Source organism: Tachysurus vachellii, chromosome 20, assembly GCF_030014155.1.
Source record: "Tachysurus vachellii isolate PV-2020 chromosome 20, HZAU_Pvac_v1, whole genome shotgun sequence".
NCBI lineage: Eukaryota > Metazoa > Chordata > Actinopteri > Siluriformes > Bagridae > Tachysurus > Tachysurus vachellii.
The window spans coordinates 20,714,589-20,723,654 of NC_083479.1; positions in this window are offsets into that span (position 1 = coordinate 20,714,589).

The following is a 9,066-nucleotide window of genomic DNA, read 5'->3' on the forward strand; positions in this document are numbered from 1 at the left end:
ACCCCAACCCTGGAGGTGTGAGGCGAACGTGCTATTCAGATGTTTAAACTGAAACCATGAACTGTGATATATCACAGCACTTTCATTTCCTTTTCAGACATCTGCTCCGGTCATAAAATAATAATACTTCATTATACATGAAAACCAAATGAATTTATGTTGATGGATTATTAACTTTAAGGAAGAGAGAAAAGACAAAAGACTGATGAAGGAGCATCAGATACTCAGACACTCAATCAAGAATAATGTATAACTATAAATGGATAAATGGTACAATTATGGGCTGTTATGCGAAATTAATCCGCAGGAAAATATCACGATTTAATCCCAACTTTTAAATTGCAAAGAGAGTAAAAATGTTGAAGGAAAAATGGACAGGTAACAGAGAGGACCAGGAAAGCACGAAGAACAGAATATTCATTCAACGTGAGCATTTTTTTTTCTAAAATAAGTCAAATATTAATATTTTTTTTTCCTCTTGTGGTTGTATTATATATTAAAGCATGTCATATTTAATGTTCAGTTAATAATCCAAAATAATTTATGGGGAAAAGAGACAATAATCATGACTTATTTGTAACATATATCATAAAAATAAAGACTTTGATATTTTATTTAGATATTTATATACTATAGATCTGCTGCCATTTAAAACCATCACGTTTGTCATTTTTATGTATTTATTTTTAGTAGATGGAGTAAAAGTGAGCCTCAGCTCATGTTTGCAGGCGTAAAGAAGTTGTTTGTTTGTCCTGGAAGTTGTGTGTCCTAGAGGTTTTACCTCGATCCTGAAAGCGACAGGAAGTCTTCGTTCTCCACAAGCTACAGAAGCGTGTTATAAGACGTCTGCCACTTCAGTTCCGGAGCTCTCCATTTCTTCCTCACTCCTCCTCATCCTCCTACACATGGTGCAGAGCAGAAAAGCGCAGACGAACAGATAGAGAGCCACGACGAGCCACACCACAGTGCTGAAGAGGATGAAGCACAGCAGGTTTCTGTCCATGTCTACTGAGCAGCTCACCCGCACCCACACACACACACACTTGTGTTTGTACAGTGACACTAAAGTAAACGTGGTTATGATGCATTATGACGCTGTTTGTCTTGTACAAACATCACAATATTATTCAGTCTCTCCGGTGTAAAGATGATTAAAGTGGACCTTCAGTCACCTTGGCTGAGTCTGACACAGGAAATGAACAGAGGCTTAAAAAGGCCATAAAGAAGAAAAGACACGACCTTCCTGTGTGTAGCTCTGTATCTGTACAGACACAACTTACAGCAGACAAAATATATCACATAACATCATGCATAACACATACAACTCTCCAAAAAAGATCAAAAGTAAAAGAATAAAAAGAAGAAGTGTGTGTGTGTGTGTGAGTGTGTGAGTGTGTGTGTGTGTGTGTGTGTGTGTGTGTGTGTCACTCACTGAGGTCATCATTCCCACACTGAAACATGGTGGCAGTAGCATCATCCCTCAGCTTCCTGGCTGTTTCTCTGACTAATCAATCCCCTTTAACCCATCAATGACTTTCTTTTGTTCTTTCTTTCTTTCTTTCTTTCTTAAAGGGAAGGGAGGAAGGAAGAAAAAAAGAAGGCATTAATGAAGGAATGAAAGATAAAAGAAAGAAAGAAATATAACAAATTAAAACAAACAAAAAAGAGACAGTCAAGTCAAATGTGTATGTAAAATGAAAATTAAAAGAAAAAAGGAAGAAAAAAGACAGTTTATAAAAAGAAGGAAGGAAGGAAGAAAGAAAAAAATAAAGCACTAGATAGATAGATAGATAGATAGATAGATAGATAGATAGATAGATAGATAGATAGATAGATAGATAAGGAAAGAAAAAGTGAAATAAAAAGTAAATAAAAAGTAGAATTTTTTTTTTTCTTTCCAATCCATCAAAGAGTAGTGAAGGAGGTAAAGAGGAGAAAAAGAGAAATAACTGGTTAAGAATCTGATGGACGATGCTACCAGCACCATGTTTCAGTGTAAGGATGATGTTCCCATGGTGTGAACGTGATCATGTGACCTGTCTGTAATCAGTGTAAGGATGATGTTCCCATGGTGTGAATGTGATCATGTGACCTGTCTGTAATCGGTGTAGGGATGATGTTCCCATGGTGTGAACGTGATCATGTGACCTGTCTGTAATCGGTGTAGGGATGATGTTCCCATGGTGTGAACGTGATCATGTGACCTGTCTGTAATCAGTGTAGGGATGATGTTCCCATGGTGTGAACGTGATCATGTGACCTGTCTGTAAGCAGTGTAGGGATGATGTTCCCATGGTGTGAACGTGATCATGTGACCTGTCTGTAATCAGTGTAGGGATGATGTTCCCATGGTGTGAACGTGATCATGTGACCTGTCTGTAAGCAGTGTAGGGATGATGTTCCCATGGTGTGAACGTGATCATGTGACCTGTCTGTAATCAGTGTAGGGATGATGTTCCCATGGTGTGAACGTGATCATGTGACCTGTCTGTAATCGGTGTAGGGATGATGTTCCCATGGTGTGAATGTGATCATGTGACCTGTCTGTAATCAGTGTAGGGATGATGTTCCCATGGTGTGAACGTGATCATGTGACCTGTCTGTAATCGGTGTAGGGATGATGTTCCCATGGTGTGAATGTGATCATGTGACCTGTCTGTAATCAGTGTAGGGATGATGTTCCCATGGTGTGAATGTGATCATGTGACCTGTCTGTAAAGCTGAGGATGAATTCTCTTCTCGTCCAGACTGAGATTCACACAGCCAATCAGTGACAGTTATCATTAGGACCACACCCCCTAGAGTTAACCTTCACTCTGACGCACCCATAAAACAATCAGCTACAGTGACAGTAACTAATTGTGTCAGAAAATAATGAAATGTGTGTGTGTGCGTTGTCTCCCTCTGCTGGCCGTTATTTACTATTACTATTTTGAGGCACGTGTATCTCTACAGTTAGTTTGGGTTTCGGATGTTTTCTTCAGATCCTTCATCAGACTTTCAGCTAATCACGAGTTCATATCACTATGCTCAGTTATGGACACACACACAATATACACATACACACACACACAACATACACATACACACATACACATACACACACACACACACACACACACACAATATACACATACACATACACACATACACATAAACATACACACACACACACACAATATACACATAACACACACACACACAATATACACATATACACACACACACACAACATACACATACACACATACACATAAACATACACACACATACACATAAACACACACACACACATGCACATAAACACTCACACACATACACATACACACACATATACACACACACAAATACACACACACACACACACACACACACTTCAGCTACACACATGAGCAACATTTGGCTGGAATGAAATCAGTCACATTTCTCTTCAGTTCAGTTTGTTCTGTTTTACAGCCACATGGTGGCGTCTTCTCCACATTTTCCAGCAGAATCAAGTTTTACTCTGTTGCCATGGAGAAGCAGCGGAAGACCGGATTGAGAATCCCTTCTGAAATCCCTTCAGAAAACCTTCTGTCTCCTTCTCTCTTCTGTCTCGTCCTCTCCATCTGTTTCGTCCTCACCTTCTGTCTCCTTCTCTCTTCTGTCTCGTCCTCACCTTCTGTCTCCTTCTCTCTTCTGTCTCATCCTTACCTTCTGTCTCATCTGCTCTTCTGTCTCTTCCTCTCCATCTGTCTCGTCCTCTCCTGTCCTTTTCTGTCCTCTTGTTTTTACACCATTTGTTCTGTTCTTTCCTTTTTTCCTCTTCACTTTTCTCCACATTTTTCCATTCGGATCTCTCCTTTCTTCTTGTTCTGCCCTCTTTCAATGCTTTATTTTATTTGTTTCTGTTCTTATTTCATTTCTTTTGTTGTGTTCGGTCTTCCTCTCTACTCTGTTATGTCCTCTTATGTCCTTTTTATTCGTTCTAAACTCTTTAATATCCTTATGTTATTTTTTAATCTGTGAAACTTTACCAAACATCTCCATCCACCTCAATTCTCTTTTTCAAACTAAATGTTGGATCTTCTGTAATAATAATGACACTTAAACCTCTATAAGCCGACGCTGGTGTCCAGCTCCGAGCCTCACTTCTTCTCAGAGCTTCAACCCTAAGACCACAGCAACATCTCAATCAAAGTGTACTAAATAATTCTGATGCTGAGAACACATCAGGAAGCAATTATGGGATGATCTTCACCTCCACTGATCATGACGGTCAGCGCGTGCGTCTCTATCACTCCATCACTCCGTCATGTGCAGCAGCAACAATTTGTCTCTTGTGACTTTAATTAATTACAGTGTTTGAGTGACTTTCTGTTCCAACACAGCGATCTGTCACTATGAGCCCTGAACCTTTAACATTCAACACCACACAACCAAAATGTCACACAAAGTCATGACGCGTCTTTACTGCATCCGTCTGGTTTTAACACAGATGAGTAATAATTATGCAAAAAAAATCTCAACAACAAATGATTAAAAAATATTTACAGGAAAAAGACAAGGGATATGAACGGAGAGGAAAAGCGATAAAGTGCAAATAAATAGATAAGTAAACAGACAGACAGACAGACAGACAGACAGGCAGGCAGGCAGACAGGCAGGCAGACAGACAGACAGACAGGCAGACAGGCAGGCAGGCAGACAGACAGACAGACAGGCAGGCAGGCAGACAGACAGACAGACAGACAGGCAGGCAGACAGACAGACAGACAGACAGGCAGGCAGACAGGCAGACAGACAGACAGACAGACAGACAGACAGGCAGGCAGACAGACAGGCAGACAGACAGACAGGCAGACAGGCAGACAGACAGGCAGACAAATAGATTTTCTTAATAATATTTTTAAAAATTACAGGTAAAATACTATGAATATAAAAGTAAATTAAAGTTATACAGTGCAAATAATTATACAAACAAATAAATAATTTTTTTCCCCCCATATATATTTGTATATATCACAAAGGAAATATTTAAAAAAAATATGGTCAAGACATTAACAGGAAATAGATCCATGAACAGGGAGGAAAAAAATAAAGCAAACTTTTAAATAACTCACGAAATAACTAAGAAACTAGTTAACTAACTAACTTCACTAACTAAATTTTATTTAAAAAAAACAACTGTTAAGTTTTTTTTTCTTCTTCTTTAATTCATACAAACATTTGATCAAATAAAATAACAAAAGAAAAGAAAAGATCGAGGTGATTTTTTTTCCTTTTCTTCTTTTGAGGAAATAAAGTGTAAGAGCCGACAACAAAACACTTCCTTTACAGGGACATTTCTGAATAGACGTTCTTTAGAAATCAAATGAATTGAAATAAATAAAAAAATAAATTAAAAAGCTTTTTTACTCTCAGTAAAAAAGATCGATACACGACCCTAACAGCCGCGTTTTCACTGCTGTACCTTTAACATGAATCTTTCACTTGGAAATGTAAATAAATAAATAATTACCATTAAAAAAACATTAAGATTTAAAGGCAAACCAGGAAACAGATACAAAAAGGTGTGTGTCTGAAAGTACGACCTCCAACCACAAGGAATGCTACAGAAACCAAAGCATGGAATTCTGGGATTGAACAGTTACACCTTAATAAGATTTGAAGGATTTCCGAATATCTGCATCTGTATTCAGATTAAAATTGAGTTCAACCGAGACTCAAAATCTCCGACCTCAGACCTCAGGAAAACCCCCAAAAATCTCAGAATTCCTGCTGGAAAAATCCTGAAGGTTTCGTCATTCCAAGTTCAGCAAGTGACAGCAAATTAAAACGTCTGCTCACTAACGTGGAGGTAACATGAAGTGGAAAAAGTTAATCAAACGCATCATAAACTAGAAGGGGGTGTGGCCTGTTGTTGTCCTGATTTAATGCTGTAGTCAAGTTCCCTCAGAAACATGAAGTCAGATCTCGGAATCACGAGTCTCCGTGTTTCCGTTTCACCGTCCTCATGCGGACGGAGCGCCGACGTGCTGCTGTTCACGCCGTCGGTGGACACTCGGACTAGCTGAACCCGTAGAACCCGGAGTTCCTGCATAAGAAATCCAAGTCGAGAGGGTTTACTTTGTCACCGTCCACCTGCTCAAGATATTTTAAAACAAACTACGGAGAATGGCTGATATCAGGATGTCTGACAGCTCGCGAACATCGACGTGGTGTTTATTTCGCTCTCTTACGTTAGCATGAATAAAAACCGCCAGTATTTTCCGTTTATCTAATCATTCGGAATAACATTCATATTAATATTCGAACACTTTTTCAACAAAAGAGCTCCACACCATCATCATCATCATCTTCATCACAGTCGTCATCATCACCACCGCTTGTGCTCAGGCCTGAGATAATTGGGATCAGATGTTTGCGCGGAGCGCGCTGAGGCCTAACCTGGAAGCATTTATTTTATGGAAAAGATGTTTAGTTAAGTGCACTGCTGTGGCCTAATGAGTCTGGGCCCTCAGCCCTGTGATGAATATGATCGGTGAAAGCTCTGAAGGCTGGTTCCTGAGTCCTTCCTTCCTCTCGCATCGGGTTTCAGATTAGCAGACTTCCTGTCCGCTCTGCGCGTCGTCGCTCCGAATGATACTTCTTTATTACAAAGGTTATCATGTATTAGTTTGTAACGTAACAGCCAGTTTTTCCTGACTGTTGGCAGGAAAGTGAGCATCAAGCCCCTGGAGAAGCTTCCTGCTTCAACAGAGTGGTACCAGGTGCTTGTTTTTAATCCTGTATCTCTAAAAGAAGGAGAGGAAGATAAGTCCGGCATATGGCACTCGAATCGTGTGTCACATTGACATAATAAATATCGGTGGAGTGTGTAATCTGAGATGCCGTTTTAAAACTGTGGAATGCTTCTGCAGTTGTCCGGTTTGGGAAACGTCGCCTGATGATGAATCGAAGCGCTGACTCCTGACTGAACCCTCAGGTCTTCATCTGAGCGTCAGGATACGCCCTGATTCTTACACTCGCACACGCTTCCCAACCTCCAGAGCTTAGATGGACAAATCTGTACAACTTTCATTACAGATATAACGTACTGTACGTTATTATTATGTATTCGATTATACATTAAATATCCAAATAAACGAGCATTTGGACACGACCACGACAGGAAGATATCGTACGACTCGTTTGACTCTTCTTGGCTTTATCCAATCAAACACTTGTACTGAAACATGTACCGTATGCCCCGCCCCCAGGTGGGCGTGTCCTGATTTACAGGACACGGTTGAACGAATAATGACAATTCCTCAAGCTCCAAAAACGCTGAGCATCATGGTCTAGGTAATAATTCTGTTTAAATACTCTTTTCTCCACATGTAATCACATGATGCCGTGAATCTATGATTATGTGGATTTTCTGGAATGGCAAAGTGGCGGGATTTTTTTTTGTTATTATTGTCAAAATAGTGGCAAAAAGAATATCGGGGGGGGGGGGGTGAAAACCGGAAATGGTTTGATAATGCATAAATAACATGTGGTAGATAGATGACCCCTCACGCCCTCCCGCTGATCCTCATCCCCGCTCTTTCTTTCTCCCAGTACGCTGATTACAGCCTTCCCTCGAGACCCGAGTGCAGGCCTTCAGAGACGACAGGGTGTGTGTGTGTGTGTGTGTTGGGGGAGCGTAGGGAGGTAGATGGGTGGGGGTGGAGGGTAGATGTTGTCTACTCACTTAGGATCAAGACGAGGGCAGGAAATCGCCTCGGACGTCAAAGCTAAACGTATAATTCCTCCCGTGTCCGTAATCACGACGTCCAGACGATTTGAACCGACAGACTTAAGCACTCAGACGTCGTAACGACGCTTCGCTCGAAGTCGGAAGCGATCGCACCGCACCTGGATTACACGACTCACCTGAGTGTCTGCTAATTTACACAAACGCAACAAAAGCGAGAGTTTTACTCGTTCGCTCGGCTCCAGGGCGGAGAATTAAAGCGCTGATCTGCTCAAACATCTTCACTGTTGATTAGACAGTTTAAGGTACAAAAACGGATCATAATTCACTTTGAAGTCATTTATTTTCTGTGCATAAGATAATAAGATACCTGAAGGGCTGCAAAAAAAGAATTTTAATATCAAGGCTTAATTAACTTGTGATACAGTTTGTTTTCTTTAGACTGATCACAAGCCGGGGGCACGGTGACTTAGTGGTTAGCACGTTCGCCTCACACCTACAGGGTCGGGGTTTGATTCCCGCCTCCGCCGTGCATGTTCTCCCCGTGCCTCGGGGGTTTCCTCCGTGTACTCCGGTTTCCTCCCCCGGTCCAAAGACATGCATGGTAGGTTGATTGGAATCTCTGGAAAGTTGTCCGTAGTGTGTGATTGTGTGAGTGAATGAGAGTGTGTGTGTGTGCCCTGCGATGGGTTGGCACTCCGTCCAGGGTGTATCCTGTCTTGATGCCCGATGGCTCCCCGTGACCCGAGGTAGTTCGGATAAGCGGTAGAAGATGAGTGAATGAATGAATGATCACAAGCCGTGTTAAACGTTCCTCCACAGTTATAACAGTGTTTCTCTGTAGCTGGAACTTTCTACAGATCGTGTGTGTGATCCATCACAGAAATCTCTTTATGTCACGATCGCTCACCTGAACGTAACAGTACCACAGAGCGACGGTTCAGAAAAGAGAAAAAAATATATAAATATTTATTTAGTGTACATCAGTGGCCCTTGGGGTCCAATCCACGCTATGAATGAAATTATTTAGCTTTCTTTGCTAAAGCTATACAAGCCTCATGCTTTGCACTGACGGTTTTGTAGCCTGAATACATCATTTACCGTTTATACGTCTTTTCAAACCAAACTGCTCCTCATGAGCGAGCGACGAACAGAATGAAGTAATGACTTTACATCCTATACTCGGCGTGCATCCGAGAGCCGGCCGTCTGGAGCTGAAGACGTAAGGCGCAGGAGCTCAGATGACTCAGCTGTCATTTTGTTGAGGAACAGAAGCGCTGATTAAAATAAAGCGTGTAATTCGTTAAGGGACTCCGTTTGTTCCTCAAGAAAACAACAACAACAAA